Source organism: Schistocerca serialis, chromosome 2, assembly GCF_023864345.2.
Source record: "Schistocerca serialis cubense isolate TAMUIC-IGC-003099 chromosome 2, iqSchSeri2.2, whole genome shotgun sequence".
In the NCBI taxonomy this organism is placed as follows: domain Eukaryota; kingdom Metazoa; phylum Arthropoda; class Insecta; order Orthoptera; family Acrididae; genus Schistocerca; species Schistocerca serialis.
In genome coordinates, this window is record NC_064639.1 from 716,802,687 (window position 1) to 716,819,308 (window position 16,622).

The 16,622-nt window shown below is 43.6% G+C and overlaps 1 pseudogene; it reads right to left on the reverse strand.

The window, feature by feature from the left end:
- Positions 1-16,622, reverse strand: part of LOC126456356 (ATP-binding cassette sub-family C member 4-like) — a 212,906-nt pseudogene that overhangs the window by 66,381 nt on the left and 129,903 nt on the right.

A 16,622-nucleotide genomic window follows, 5' to 3' on the forward strand; every position in this document is an offset into this window, starting at 1 on the left:
CTCCCATAATGCCGCACCATACATTAACCCGCCAAGGTCGCTGATGTTCCACTTGTCGCAGCCATCGTGGATTTTCCGTTGCGTTTACGTTACCGCTGTTGGTGAATGACGCTCCGTCGCTAAATAGAACGCTCAGTTTGTCCGTTACTGATGTACGGATTAGCCGCGACAGCAGCTAAAAGACCTACTTGGGCCTCATCATTTATTGCAGGTCGCGGTTGACGTTTCACATGTGGCTGAACGCTTCCTGTTCTCTTCAATAACGTAACTATCCGGCGAACGGTCCAGAGAGTTGGATGATGTCGTCCAGGATAACGAGCAACATACATAGCACACGCCCTTGGGCATTTTGATCACAATAGCCATACGTCAACACGATATCGACCTTTTCCGCAATTAGTAAACGGTATATTTTAACACGGGTAATGTAGCACGAAGCAAATACCGTCCCCACTGGTGGAATGTTACGTGATACCACGTACTTATACGTTTGTGACTATTACAGCGCCATCTACCACAAAGCGAAAAAAGTGGTCCAACTAAAACATTCATATTTCTTTACGTACTACACGAATATGTAATAAGAAATGGGGGTTCCTATTTAAAAAAAAAATGCAGCGCCATCTAGCGGGATAACCATAGCGCCATCTAGTTTCCCTCTTCAAGCTAGATGAGTTTCGTTCTTTGTAGTTTTTCCGTTTCATGCTTATTTCGTGAGATATTTGGCCCGGTCACTATCAATGGACCACCCTATATGACGTCTGTATTGGTGACACTATTTCATTAACAGTGGAAACTTATGTTGAGAGAGTTGAATACAAACCTGTATCATCACGATAACGAACTGTGGTAACAGTTCATCGATGGATCCGATGTCCTTAGAAAACCTATTGAGTATTCTGCCAGAGGGATTCGTGTCGAAGAAGCGCATAGCTGCTCTCAGTACGGAGTTGAACATGGTGTTGTGCAAGCTGCGAGATGCTCGCATGGACAGGATGAAAAACGCCACGGACCGGATCTGGTTGAGCAGGATGCAGCCCAGAACGAGGCCGCCATACAGCTCCAGGAAGAACTCGCTCGGCGGCAGCGACGCCAGTTCTTCAGACAGCGTCTGGTTGCGGCCGCCGCCGGCTTCCACCCGCTTCTCCAGGGACGTCCTCACTACCTCCGTACTAGACCTGCGAACATCAGTGTAGGTATGAGTCACCAGTACCTGATAAGAAATAGACATTCTTACAACTATTTGGAACATCAAATAGATAAACTAACAGACCTGACCTATTCTAAACTCACTGCATAAAATGCTAGTCTTTCCATTAAAAGAGAACACTGGTTCCTTTGGAGCAATGTAGATGGAGCAGAACTGGTGACAAGTGGCACTGTGACTCCCCACCGCTGACGCAGGTCATAGCGGTGCACCGATGTGTGTGTCCCAGACGGTTGTATGGAATCGCTGCAGAAATGTGGGACAGTGTAATAGATGGTGGGAAAGGGCTATTACGTTTGGACGCGTTCATGACCACGCTGTGAATGAAGTTGGCTGATTTGTTGGAGTATCACCGTGAACTTCGAAGTACCTACCCGAGGACTGCCGTATCACTGACAACATCGTAGCACGGAGAGGAGCAGCAGTTGCAAAATGGTCGGAAGTGACAGGTATATGCCCCGTCATGGTCAGTCGGTTTCAGACACGACAGGAACTGCTGCTGCTAGTAAATTCAGGTCAATATCAACCAGTTTAGGGCAAATGTTTCATTCTGTGGACATTTCGAGTCGAGTACCTCACAAACGGTCATTGCTCACAGCGGCACATGAAGCCTGTGACTGTGAGGTTAGCTACTCTTACGGTCAATGAAAAAATCAGAGCCCCCTTTAGTCATCCAACCAGTGGCTTTAATCAATGTGATGTCATGAATTTTAATGGGTTCAGTCAGTTCTACCTTTAAGGCCCCAGAGCTCACTTTTTCTATTAGATTTTTTGAACATATGCCATGTAATTACTGATAAGTCAAAACGTTTCGTACAGTGTTTATTTCGTAACCAATGTACAAAAGATAGCCACAGAAAAATTCACTTTAGACACGTGTATTAATTTTTGCCAACCAACATCTGGATGGCATTCACAAAAATTAAAAGTATTGCAGGTCTACACAACCCGCCACATTCAGTTCACTCTGAAGTGACACTTATCATCTCTCTAAAATCTACTTTTGGAAAATGTAAAATGTCACATAGCTCTCAGTGTGCGTACGTGGTTCGAAGAGCACTACGATGAGTTTACCGTACTTTCCCGCCCTCAAAACTCCCTCTCCGCAGATTTAAATCCAGTCGAGAATCTGCGGAGCCTCGTGATCGGGCTGTTCACGCCATCGATCCTCAGCTGTGAAACCTGGCGCAGCTGGCCAAAGCATTGGAGTCGGTGCGGCTCCACATCCCTGCCGGTACCTCCCAGACCATCACTCACTCTTTTCCTTCACGTCCGCGCTGCAAAAGGTGGGTTATTCACGCTTTTGACAGGTGATGAAGAAAATCACCAAAAGATGTCCTCTCGTCTGGAAACTAACGACAGTATCCTTTTCGGAAATGTTAGATGGATCGTATGCGGCTGATGAAATAGTTGCCTACGCAGGGGACTTCTTCATCGTGGCGTCTGGTGACTCCGGAGCTAAGCTAACGGAGAGAGCTAATAATGCACTATCATGAATAGAGCAGTGTATGGGGGCAACAAATTAAAAACTGCTACATAAAAAGTACCATCTTCTGTTTAAGGGTAGTCTCCCTGTAGAAGGTAATCTTATTCTTAGGTTGCACAGCATTTCAACTACAAGAAATACCGTATGCAGCCACGACAAAGAAAGTTTCGACGCATATAGCCACAGTTTCGCAGAAAGCAGTCAAAATTATGCACATGGTTTATCGTTAGCAAAATAATGCTCGACGTTGTTCTTGTGTATCATTACCCTATCTTCACTGCAGTAATCAGCGCTGGAGAGTCCGTATGGCCACATAAGCTACGACTGAAAGGCTGCATCGCCATACTTACTCGAGCGCAACGAAGTGTACTCTTTAGACTCTGAGATGATTCAGCATTACATCGGCTGGAATCGTTTTTGTGTTCTTGGTATTTGTTTGCCACAGCGAGAAGACATAAACAGGTTTTATAAAATTACACGTCCCAGAATAATGGGCAAAGAGGTTCTAAAACTCTGCAAGGCGAACGAGCAGCAGTTTGAGGGGACGACCATACAAAATGTAGAAGAGTGCATGGTATATTTGCTGATATCGGTGAAACATTAAAACTGAAACAAATTGAAGAGACAATAAACGCTTTCACAACCGGCCTGTTAAATGTGGGAAGATACACCAGCAACCAAGAAGGAACAAAATGTTTCGTAGGCCACCGCTATACACCCGGACGATTCACCAGGAACTGAAACATCTTAATCCAAGTCAGGGTATGATATATCTCATCAGTGACCCTCGTCGCTAGTCACAACACTTCTTTACAATAGGGAAACGAAACTCAGAAGTATGTGACAGTTGACAGTTTTGACCTTCCGAAGACGTAGGATTAGTTTGTTCTCTTACGGCAGATATTTGGGAGAAAGTTCCTTCCAAGATTTCTATAACATTATAACAAACCCCCTCCCCCCACGAACCATGGACCTTGCCGTTGGTGGGGAGGCTTGCGCGCCTCAGCGATACAGATAGCCGTACCGTAGGTTCAAATGGCTCTGAGCACTATGGGACTCAACTGCTGAGGTCATTAGTCCCCTAGAACTTAGAACTAGTTAAACCTAACTAACCTAAGGACATCACAAACATCCATGCGCGAGGCAGGATTCGAACCTGCGACCGTAGCGCTCTTGCGGTTCCAGACTGCAGCGCCTTTAACGGCACGGCCACTTCGGCCGTACCGTAGGTGCAACCACAACGGAGGGGTATCTGTTGAGAGGCCAGACAAACGTGTGGTTACTCAAGAGGGGCTGCAGCCTTTTCAGTAGTTGCAAGGGCAACAGTCTGCATGATTGACTGATCTGGCCTTGTAACAATAATCAAAACGGCCTTGCTGTGCTGGTACTGTGAACGGCTGAAAGCAAGGGGAAACTACGGCCGTAATTTTTTCCGAGGGCATGCAGCTTTACTGTATGGATAAATGATGATGGCGTCCTCTTGGATAAAATATTCCGGAGGTAAAATAGTCCCCCATTCCGATCTCCGGGAGGGGACTACTCAAGAGGATGTCGTTATCAGGAGAAAGAAAACTGACGTTCTACGGATCGGAGAGTGGAATGTCAGATCACTTAATCGGGCAGGTAGGTTAGAAAATTTAATAAGGGAAATGGATAGGTTAAAGTTCGATATAGTGGGAATTAGTGAAGATCGGTGGCAGGAGGAACAAGACTTCTGGTCAGGTGACTACAGGGTTATAAACACAAAATCAAATAGGGGTAATGCAGGAGTAGGTTTAATAATGAATAGGAAAATAGGAATACGGGTAAGCTACTACAAAAAGCATAGTCAACGCATTATTGTGGCCAAGATAGATACGAATCCCACACCTACTACAGCAGTACAAGTTTATATGCCAACTAGCTCTGCAGATGACGAAGAAATTGAAGAAATGTATGATGAAATAAAAGAAATTATTCAGATAGTGAAGGGTGACGAAAATTTAATAGTCATGGGTGACTGGAATTCGGTAGTAGGAAAAGGGAGAGAAGGAAACGTAGTAGGTGAATATGGATTGGGGCTAAGAAATGAAAGAAGAAGCCGCCTGGTAGAAATTTGCACAGAGCACGACTTAATCATAGCTAACACTTGGTTTAAGAATCATGAAAGAAGGTTGTATACGTGGAAGAACACTGGAGGTACTAAAAGGTATCAGATAGATTATATAATGGTAAGACAGAGATTTAGGAACCAGGTTTTAAATTGTAAGACATTTCCAGGGGCAGATGTGGACTCTGACCACAATCTATTGGTTATGGCCTGTAGATTAAAACTGAAGATAAGAAGATGGGACCTGGATAAACTGAAAGAACCAGAAGTTGTACAGAGTTTCAGGGAGAGCATAAGGGAACAATTGACAGGAATGGGGGAAAGAATTACAGTAGAAGAAGAATGGGTAGCTTTGAGGGATGAAGTAGTGAAGGCAGCAGAGGAACAAGTAGGTAAAAAGACGAGGGCTAGTAGAAATCCTTGGGTAACAGAAGAAATATTGAATTTAATTGATGAAAGGAGAAAATATAAAAATTCAGTAAATGAAGCAGGCAAAAAGGAATACAAACGTCTCAAAAATGAGATCGACAGGAAGTGCAAATGGCTAAGCAGGGATGGCTAGAGGACAAGTGTAAAGATGTAGAGGCTTATCTCACTAGGGGTAAGATAGATACTGCCTACAGGAAAATTAAAGAGACCTTTGGAAATAAGAGAACATCAAGAGCTCAGATGGAAACCCAATTCTAAGCAAAGAAGGAAAAGCAGAAAGATGGAAGGAGTATATAGAGGGTCTATACAACGGCGATGTACTTGAGGACAATATTATGGAAATGGAAGAGGATGTAGATGAAGATGAAATGGGAGATACGATGCTGCGTGAAGAGTTTGACAGAGCACTGAAAGACCTGAGTCGAAACAAGGGCCCCGGAGTAGACAACATTCCATTGGAACTACTGACGGCCTTGGGAGAGCCACTACTGACAAAAATCTACCATCTGGTGAGCAAGATGTATGAGATAGCCGAAATACCCTCAGACTTCAAGAAGAATATAATAATCCCAATCCCAAAGAAAGCAGGTGTTGACAGATGTGAAAATTACCGAACAATCAGTTTAATAAGCCACAGCTGCAAGATACTAACACGAATTCTTTGCAGAAGAATGGAAAAACTGGTAGAAGCTGACCTCGGGGAAGATCAGTTTGGATTCCGTAGAAATACTGGAACACGTGAGGCAATACTGACCTTACGACTTATCTTAGAACAAAGATTAAGGAAAGGCAAACCTACGTTTCCAGCATTTGTAGACTTAGAGAAAGCTTTTGACAATGTTGACTGGAATACTCTCTTTTAAATTCTAAAGGTGCAGGGGTAAAATACAGGGAGCGAAAGGCTATTTACAATTTGTACAGAAACCAGATGGCAGTTATAAGAGTCGAGGGACATGAAAGGGAAGCAGTTGTTGGGAAGGGAGTAAGACAGGGTTGCAGCCTCTCCCCGATGTTATTGAATCTGTATATTGAGCAAACAGTAAAGGAAAGAAAAGAAAAATTCGGAGTAGGTATTAAAATCCATGGAGAAGAAATAAAAAGTTTAAGGTTCGCCGATGACATTGTAATTCTGTCAGAGACAGCAAAGGAGTTGGAAGAGCAGTTGAACGGAATGGACAGTGTCTTGAAAGGAGGGTATAAGATGAACATCAACAAAAACAAAACGAGGATAATGGAATGTAGTCGAATTAAGTCGGGTGATGTTGAGGGAATTAGATTAGGAAATGAGACACTTAAAGTAGAAAAGGAGTTTTGATATTTGGGGAGCAAAATAACTGATGATGGTCGAAATAGAGAGGATATAAAATGTAGACTGGCAATGGCAAGGAAAGCATTTCTGAGGAAGAAAAATTTGTTGTCATCGAGTACAGATTTAAATGTCAGGAAGTCGTTTCTGAAAGTATTTGTATGGAGTGTAGCCATGTATGGAAGTGAAACATGGACGATAAATAGTTTGGACAAGAAGAGAATAGAAGCTTTCGAAATGTGGTGCTACAGAAGAATGCTGAAGATTAGATGGGTAGATCACATAACTAATGAGGAAGTATTGAATAGGATTGGTGAGAAGAGAACTTTGTGGCACAGCTTGACCAGAAGAAGGGATCGGTTGGTAGGACATGTTCTGAGGCATCAAGGGATCACCAATTTAGTATTGGAGGGCAGCGTGGAGGGTAAAAATCGCAGAGGGAGACCAAGAGATGAATCACTAAGCAGATTCAGAAGGATGTAGGTTGCAGTAGGTACTGGGAGATGAAGCAGCTTGCACAGGATAGAGTAGCATGGAGAGCTGCATCAAACCAGTCTCAGGACTGAAGACCACAACAACAACAACAACAACAACAACAACATAACAAACCCAGAATTATGTTCATCATTGAACACAGCTACACAGGGCTTCGAAAACAGAAATCCTTGCTCGACTCTTTCCAGCAATATATATTACTTTATATTAAATATTACCAGCACGTAATTTTATAGTGTTATATAAGTAGTGTGTAATATTTAGTAAGTGCGGTGTAAGGCGCTGCACTCATGGACTGTACGGCTCGTCCTGGCGGAGGTTCGAGTCCTCCCTCGGGCATGGGTGTGTGTGTTTGTCCTTAGTATACTTTAGGTTAAGTTGTGTGTAAGCTTAGGGACTGATGACCTTAGTAGTTAAGTCCCATAAGATTTCACACACATTTGAACATTTTCTACTATTTAGTATAAAAATAATAACTTACGGACTTGCGAAGACTCTAGCAGCGCTGAGACATTTTACAGGAGGAGGATAACGTATAGAACAGATATAGTGTAGTTTAGGATGCGCGACTGGGGATTGGCAAGCCTCCAAGTCTTTTCAAGATAACCATGGAATCCTGAAAGTCTGTACAAGGGAAGGAAACAGTGGTGTTATATCGCTTTATTGCCATCATATACTTCTGTGCTGTTTTGTCCATTGTGTGGATTCGTTAATATACAATAATAAATGAGCAAAGGGTAATAGACTACACGATAAGAGACTGTTTTGCTGCAGGTAATGATCATTTGTCACTGAAAAACATTGAAATTTACTACCATCCAAAATGAATACTAGGGACATGGCAATCTAATGGGTTAACTACAGTGTGATTTGCGGGAACAGCTGCATGCTTGAACACGTTTCTAGCCTGTGTGCTTCATGTCGGCAATGTATGACTGCCATACATGGCTAACAGAACGAGGGGCCTTCAGTAAGTAACGCAACAAACTTTTTCCTCGGACAGTTTAGGTTGTTGTGGGTTTTGGGAAACGTGAAATATTCCCTTTTCAGATCCTATGGTCTCATGAAGTTTTGAAAGGGTGACGTCGGTATACATAACCTTCAAAATTGCCTCTATAACGGAGGTGCGTCTGAAGTGGAGAGCTGTCACTGAGTTTCTCTTGGCGGGAGATCAGAGCATTGCAAATATTCATCGGCGCTTGCAGTATGTCTGCAGAGAGCTGATACTGAACAAAAGTACTGCAAATCCGGCCGGCCGGTGTGGCCGAGCGGTCCTAGGCGCTTCAGTCTGGAACCGCGCGACCGCTACGGTCGCAGATTCGAATCCTGCCTCCGGCATGGACGTGTGTGATGTCCTTAGGTTAGTTAGGTTTAAGTAGTTCTAAGTTCTAGGGGACTGATGACCTCAGATGTTAAGTCCCATAGTGCTCAGAGCCGTTTACTGCGAGTACTTGGGCGAGGGGTCAATCAACATCGAAACAAGATCACGCAAACCTGTTCGATCGCCCCAGGGCTGGCCGACCGCACACAGTTGTGACTCCTGCAGTTTTGAAACTTGCGGACACTCGCATTCGATGTGATCGACGGATCAGAATGAAATACCTCGCAGCACAACTGGATGTCTCTGTAGGTAGTGGTGACCACTCGTCCACTAGTTGGTGTACTCAAAAAGTGTGTGCCCAATGGGTCTGTCGCCGCTTTCTTGTCAAACATCGTCACACGCCATGAAACATTGCTTCATCGCTTCCAACCGGAAGCAAAACGACAATTCTTGGAGTGGCGCTATACCACCTCCCCCCCCCCCCCCCAAAGAAAAATTTCAAAGCAGCACCCTCGGCCAGTTATCTCAAAGCGGTGGCATTCTGGGACTCTGAAGGGGTTATTGTGTTTGATGTCATTTGTTACGGGCTACGATCAACTCTGAAGTGTATTCCACTACCCTCAGGAATGTGAAGAAACGACTTCAGCGTGTTCGTCTCCTCAAAAAAGCAAACAGCCTTCTCCCTCTCCATGACAACGCATGGCGTCTCACTAGTCTGCGCACCCGAGAGCAGCTCACAAAACTTCACTGGGCAGTTCTTCCTCGTCTACCCTACAGGCCGGATACCGCACCTTGTAGCTTCCATGTGTTTGGTCTAATGAAAGATGTACTCTGCGGGAAGCAGTACATGGATGATGGAGATGTTACTGATGCAGCAAGGCGCTGGGTCCAACGCCGACCAGTAGAGTGGTGCCATGAGGCATGCAGGCCCTCCCAGTAAGGCGGCGTAAGGCCGTCGCATTGAACGTAGATTATACTGAAAAATAGGATTTTGTAACCAAAAGAATGGGCAATGATATATGTACAAATTCGTACACAACAGAGAGGGAAGGTGAGCCACCGAGTGGTACAGCAACTTTTGTCGTAAGAAACCTGCAGAGGAGCAGAAATGATTAGTGAACAAGTAAACACAGTAAAGAGAAGATTTACTTAACTTGTATATATCCAAGTGTACGAAGACTTATTATAAATAATGCAACAAGAAGTCCATCTATCGATTTCAATGAGGATCTGTGTACTAAGCACGAACGATGGACTTGGAGCCGCAACTAGGTGGCGTCTGCGGCCCATAGCAAAGAGTGCAAGTGGGGGCATGTGGCACTTGCTGACCGTCCTGCCTCGTCATGGAGGAGGGCGCACATAGACCGGAGATGACGGAGATGTGGCTCGGAAGGCGTGCACCATCGTCTCCGCCAGATCCTGTGAGACCACTATGGGCGTCTACTGGAAACTGGCAATTCCGTTACCAAGTTAAAGACACCCCTGGGGTAAAAATACCGATTACGCTTTTTCGACTCCATAATGACGTAACCGAAAATGATGATGCAAGAAATTGTGCGTTAAAAACAAACATACAAAACAGCGTTTCAACCTTTTCACTCGTTCACATGAGTAGTATAGACATTCTGTTAACAGTCAGAGACTATTCTAGACATGTGCTCGAACGAACTTCGTTCCCAGTTGTGAGTGACTGACAAATGTACGAAAGCTGTTCCGTGGGAAAGTCATACGAATACTAAAAGACACCGTAGCTTTTACATGAAATTATCAAGACATATTAGTGGAAATGTTGTACTAGAACATTACCAGGTTGGTTTAAAATAGGTATGGATCAAACAGCGAGCGAGTGAAATGCGAGTGTATGGCGGGAATGGAATCTGTAATTTACAGACTCAGCTTTTGGAGCTATAGCGCACGGACTGACTTCCCATGTAATAGCTGTGAATAATGCCAATAACATTTTGTAATCTCAGTGTAATACACCAGCAACATTTATCAAATGTGAGAAAGAGCTATTTGCAGAATACCCATTTCAGGAGGCTCATATGTGCCATTAGAAATGTTGGTAAACATTTTTGGAAAAACAAAGAGACATACTGTGCAGTGATACTAGACTGAATCGCCAAAGAAATTGGTATAGGCATGCGTATTCAAATACAGACATATGTGCAGAGGCAGAATATGGCGCAGCGGGCGGCAATGCCTATATAAGACAATAAGTGTCTGCCTCAGTTGTTCGGTTGCTGTTGCTGCAATGGCAGATTATCAAGATTTAAGTGAGTGTGAATGTGGTGTTATAGTCGGCGCACGAGCGATGGCACACAGCATATCCGAGGTAGCGATGGAGGGGATTTTGCCGTACGACCATTTCACGAGTGTACCGTTAATATCAGGAATCCGGTAAAACATCAGACCTCCGACGTCACTGCGGCAGGAAAAAGATCCTGCAAGAACGGGAGCAACAAGGACTGAAGAGAATAGTTCAACGTGACAGAAGTGCAACCCTTCCGAAAACTGCTGAAGATTTCAATGCTGGGCCATCAATAAGTGTCAGCGTGCGACCCATTCAATGAAACGTAATCGATATGGGCTTTCGGAACCGAAGGCCCAATCGCTTACCTTTGATGACTGCGTAACATAGCTTTACGCCTCGCCCGGGGCCGTTAACACCTACATTGGACTGTTGATGACTGGAAACATGCTGCCGGTCGGGCTGGTCGGACGAGTCTCGTTTCAAATTGTATCGAGCGGATGGACGTGTATGGATACGGAGATAACCTCGTGAATCCATGGACCCTGTATGTAAGCAGGGGACTGTTCAAGCTAGGGGAGGCTCTGTGGTGGTGTGGGAGTGTGCAGTGGGAGTGATATGAGACACCTGATACGTCTAGATACGACCCTGACAGGTGACACGTACGTAAGCACCCTGTCTGATCACCTGCATCCATGCATGTACCTTGTGCTTTCCGACGAACTTGGGCAATTCCAGAATTGCTACAGAGTGGCTCCAGGAACATTTTTCCGAGTTTAAACACTTCCACTGGCCACCAAACTCTCCAGACATGAACACTGGTTCTTCAGTTAAGACAGATTCTGTAAGATAAAAATGATCTTCAGCTCACATTTGAGGTAGACCCACCAATTTAAGGAGGTTAACATACATTAAGGCTATATAGTATATGGCAAAGACTTTTTAATTGCTGACTTGTTCCACGAATCACGCTTTACCAGTTAAGTAACAATACCTATGTTCACTGATGAATTATTCATAGTGTAGAGCAGAGTATAGAAAATTTCATTTGCTGTTACAATATTTTGGTTGTCGCTTGTCGCCCCTAGTAGCTGAGTGGTCAGCGCGACAGACTGTCAATCCTAAGGGTCCGGGTTCGATTCCTGGCTGGGTCGGAGATTTCATCCGCTCAGAGACCGGGTGGTGTGTTATTCTGGTCACCATCATTTCATCCCCCTCGACGTGCAAGTCGCCAAAGTGGCGTCAAATCGAAAGACTTGCACCCGGCGAAAGGTCTACCCGACGGGAGGCCCCAGTCGAACGATATTTACATTTTATTACTTGATGCCTGAGTTGTAATATTCTGCTTAAAACTTCAGTCACAACTACTGCTTTGCTTGACGCCGCAGGTGCTCCCTTACCAGTAGGTTACGACGTAATCGGAGCCGCTGGTGATGACCTGCGCTATGAGCAGCAAGGCGACCACGGAGAGCAGCGGGCCCACGCCCCCGGCAGCCCCGTAGTACTGCCAGATGGTCGACCACCTGAACTCCGCGTCCAGCACCTTCTCGCTGTTGTCCTGCTCTGCCGGATCTCTGTGTAGCTTTCCTGTCTCTTCAGCAATCACATTCTGCACGAAAGAGGAAACAGTCATATTGTTCAGAAGCAGACATTCAACGTCTCACCTTACATGCGTGAAATTTTAAATGGTAAACATATTGACTACTAAGCCATAAAATGGGTGACGATTCTAAATTTTTTACAAAGAATACGCTGCGTTGAGTGTGAGAAGTGAAAATTTTTTGGCTGTTCAGAACTTCGATCCACTCCAATAAATTCACTGAATAGGATGTATAGCCAAAACTCTCTAAAGTATCGTTTCTTCTGTTAGTTATAGTCCTACAGTTCAGTACATCTACATCACACAACACAAATCACCTAACAGTGTGTCGCGGAGGGTACTTCTGGTACCACTAACAGTTCCCCCCTCCCTAACCCACTCGCGTAGAAAGAATGATTGCATATAAGCCACTCAATTAGCTCTTATTTCTCGAGATTTGTCTTCGCGGTAGTTTCGCGAGATATATGTGGGTGGAAGCAATATAGTATCTCTCTCTTCCCGGAAAGCGTTCTGTCGAAATTTCAACAGCATTCATATTGCTTGTAATTATGGTATAATCATGCTATCATTTCATGCCCACAAGACTCCTCGTCTGTAGGCACTATACAGAACTTTCTTTAAAACACTGAAAACGGGTAGGAAGAAGTGCCATCTTCATTTCCACATTCATATCCTGACAGTCTCATAAAACAAGGTAACATTGCAGAACTTCTGGGAAATGCATATCCTAGATCTGTTTGTATGGCCATAGACTAAACGGTTTTAAGGCAACAAGCTTGTAACCATACGACAGAAATGTCTTCAAAGTGAGGAGCTTGTAACTTCTACCATACATGCCGTTGATCAAACAGACCAAGAATTGTCTCGTGGAACTGAAGCAACAACGCGAAAAGCTGGACGTTTGCCTAACGTTGCAACACCACTCAACGATCAGTCTGGTCCTTCTGCAGTGTCTCAACAACGTGGACCAGAAAAACAACATTGCAACAGTTGACGAAATTAAAGGTCAACAGATTAAGTCTTACTTGGACACCTTATATCCTGTGTCGTGTACAACAAAAGCTATCAAAAAAATTACGAAACGACCTAAATCAACAATGGGGTCAACATCAAGTACTTACAGTAAGGAAATAGAAGCCAAAGAAAAGTCCAGTAAAACGACGAAATCTGTGCACAAACCCATAACAAGGAGACAGACGAATGAAAATTTTAACAAAAATAAAACATAGACGACTGTGTGAACTGGTTATGTCAACCTTGTGAGGGAGATCGAGAAGATATGTTTCACTGTATGAAATATAAAGTTTGGATACATAACCTATGCTCTGGCGTGGAAAGTAAAATTAAGAATTATATGTGAGATATCTCTGTTCAAACTAACTGATTTTTTATATACCAATTTAAGAAATTTGATTTGTTAAGAATTTATACTTTGTTTCCTACACATAATTTCGTTACGTGTAACTACGGAAGTAACGTTAATCTGCACTTTGCACTTGCCTGTTCTTACCTATGACGTAGGCTATAGCAGGTATGCGTTAGGAAACCAAGCGCCTTAATCGTAACGAAGCGTAAGATGGAAAGTTGGTAAAATTTATTTTGAGAAGATAATTTTGTATTTTTGTGGAAGTTGCCTGATAGATTAAAAAATAAAGATAAAGTGTACAGGAAACACATTTATTATTTAAATTACTCTCGCAAATACAGTAATTCTCCTTTAAGGGGTACAACTTGAGCAACCTTCCCCTACAACAGTTAGTAAATATTACAGCATGTGTTTACAAAGTATCAGCTGAGAAATATCGTATTTTGTAACATATTCAGCCTTAAGCGTTTGATACACACTACATTGCAGATGTGCAGTGCATAATGAATGTGCGTATATCCCAACCCCCCCCCCCCCCCCCCACCATGAGCCATGGACCTTACCGTTGGAGGGGAGGCTTCCGTGCCTCAACGATACAGATAGCCGTACCGTAGGTGCAACCACAACGGAGGGGTATCTGTTGAGAGGCGAGACAAACATGTGGTTCCTGAAGAGGGCCAGCAGTCTTTTCACTAGTTGCAGGGGCAGCACTCTAGATGACTGACTGATCTGGCCTTGTAACACTAACCAAAACGGCCTTGCTGTGCTGGTACTGCGAACGGCTGAAAACAATGAGAAACTAACTACAGCCCTACTTTTTCCCGAGGGCATGCAGCTTTACTGTATGGTTAACTGATGATGGCGTCCTTTTGGGTAAAATATTCCGGAGGTAAAATAGTCCCCCATTCCGATCTCCGGGCGGGGACTATTCAGGAGGAAGTCCTTATAAGGAGAAACAAAACTGGCGTTCTACGGATCGGAATATTTCTCAGCTGATACTTAATCGGGCAGGTAGGTTAGAAAATTTAAAAAGGGAAATGGACAGGTTAAAGTTAGATATAGTGGGAATTAGTGAAGTTCGGTGGCAGTAGGAACAAGACTTTTGGTCAGGTGAATACAGGGCTATAAATACAAAATCAACTAGGGGTAATGCAGGAGTAGGTTTAATAATGAATAAAAAAATATGAGTGCGGGTAAGCTACTACAAACAGCATTGTGAAAGCATTATTGTGGCCAAGATAGACACGAAGCCCACACCTACTACAGTATTACAAGTTTACATGCCAACTAGCTCTGCAGATGAAGAAGAAATTTGATGAAATGTATGATGAGATAAAAGAAATTATTCAGATAGTGAAGGGAGATGAAAATTTAATAGTCATGGGTGACTGATTGTAGGAGAAGGGAGAGAAGGAATACTAGGTGAATATGGATTGGGGCTAAGAATTTTGCACAGAGCATAACTTAATCATAGGTAACACTTGGTTCAAGAATCATGAAAGAAGGTTGTATACATGGAAGAACCCTGGAGATACTAGAAGGTTTCAGACAGATTATGTAATTGTAAGACAGAGATTTAGGAACCAGGTTTTAAATTGTAAGACGTTTCCAGGGGCAGATGTTGGCTATGACCACAATCTATTGGTTATGAACTGTAGAGTAAATCCGAAGAAACTACAAAAGGGTGGGAATTTAAGGAGATGGGACCTGGATAAACTGCAAGAAACAGAGGTTGTAGAAAGCTTCAGGGAGAGCATAAGGGAGCAATTGGCAGGAAGGGGGGGGGGAAGAAATACAATAGAAGAAGAATGGGTATCTTTGAGAGATGAAATAATGAAGGCAGCTGAGGTCAAGTAGGTAAAGAGACGAGGGCTAGTAGAAATCCTAAGGTAACAGAAGAGGTAATGAATTTAGTTGATGAAAAGATAAAATACAAGAATGCAGTAAATGAAGCAGGCAAAAAGGAATATAAATGTCTTAAAAATGAGATCGACAGGAAGTGCAAAATGGCTAAGCAGGAATGGCCAGAGGACAAATGTAAGGATGTAGAGGCTTATCTCGGTCGGGGTAAGACAGATACTGCCTACAGGAAAATTAAAGAGACCTTTGGAGAAAAGAGAACCACTTGTATGAATATCAAGAGCTCAGATGGAAACCCAGTTCTAAGCAAAGAAGGGAAAGCAGAAAGGTGGAAGGAATACATGGAGGGTCTGTACAAGGGCGATGTACTTGAGGGCAAAATTATGGGAATGGAAGAGGATGTAAATGAAGATGAAATGGGAGATAGGATACTGCGTGAAGATTTTGACACAGTACTGAAAGACCTGAGTCGAAACAAGGTCTCGGGAATAGACAACATTCAATTAGAACTACTGACAGCCTTGGGAGAGCCAGTCTTGACAAAACTCTACCATGTGGTGAGGAAGATGTATGAGACAGGCGAAATTCCCTGAGACTTCAAGAACAATATAATAATTCCAATCCCAAAGAAAGCAGGTGTCGACAGATGTGAAAATTACCGAACTATCAGTTTAATAAGTCACAGCTGCAAAATATTAACGCGAATTGTTTACAGAGGAATGGAAAAACTGGTAGAAGCCGACCTCGAGGAACATCAGTTTGGCCGGCCGGAGTGTCCGAGCGGTTTCTAGGCGCTACAGTCTGGAACCACGCGACCGCTATGGTCGCAAGTTCGAATCGTGCCTCGGGCGTGGATATGTATGATGTCCTTAGGTTAGTTAGGTTTAAGTAGTTCTAAGTTCTAGGGGACTGATTACCTCAGAAGTTAAGTCCCATAGTGCTCAGAGCCATTTGAACCATCTGAACATCAGTTTGGATTCTGTAGGAATGTTGGAACACGTGCGGCAATACTGACCCTACGACTTATCTTAGAAGAAAGATTAAGAAAGGCAAACTTATGTTTCTAGCATTTGTAGACTTAGAGATAGCTTTTGACAATGTTGATTGGAATACTCTTCCAAACTCTGAAGGTGGCAGGGGTAAAAAACAGGGGGCGAAAGGCTATTTACAATTTGTACAGAAACCAGATGGCAGTTATAAGAGTCGAGGGAC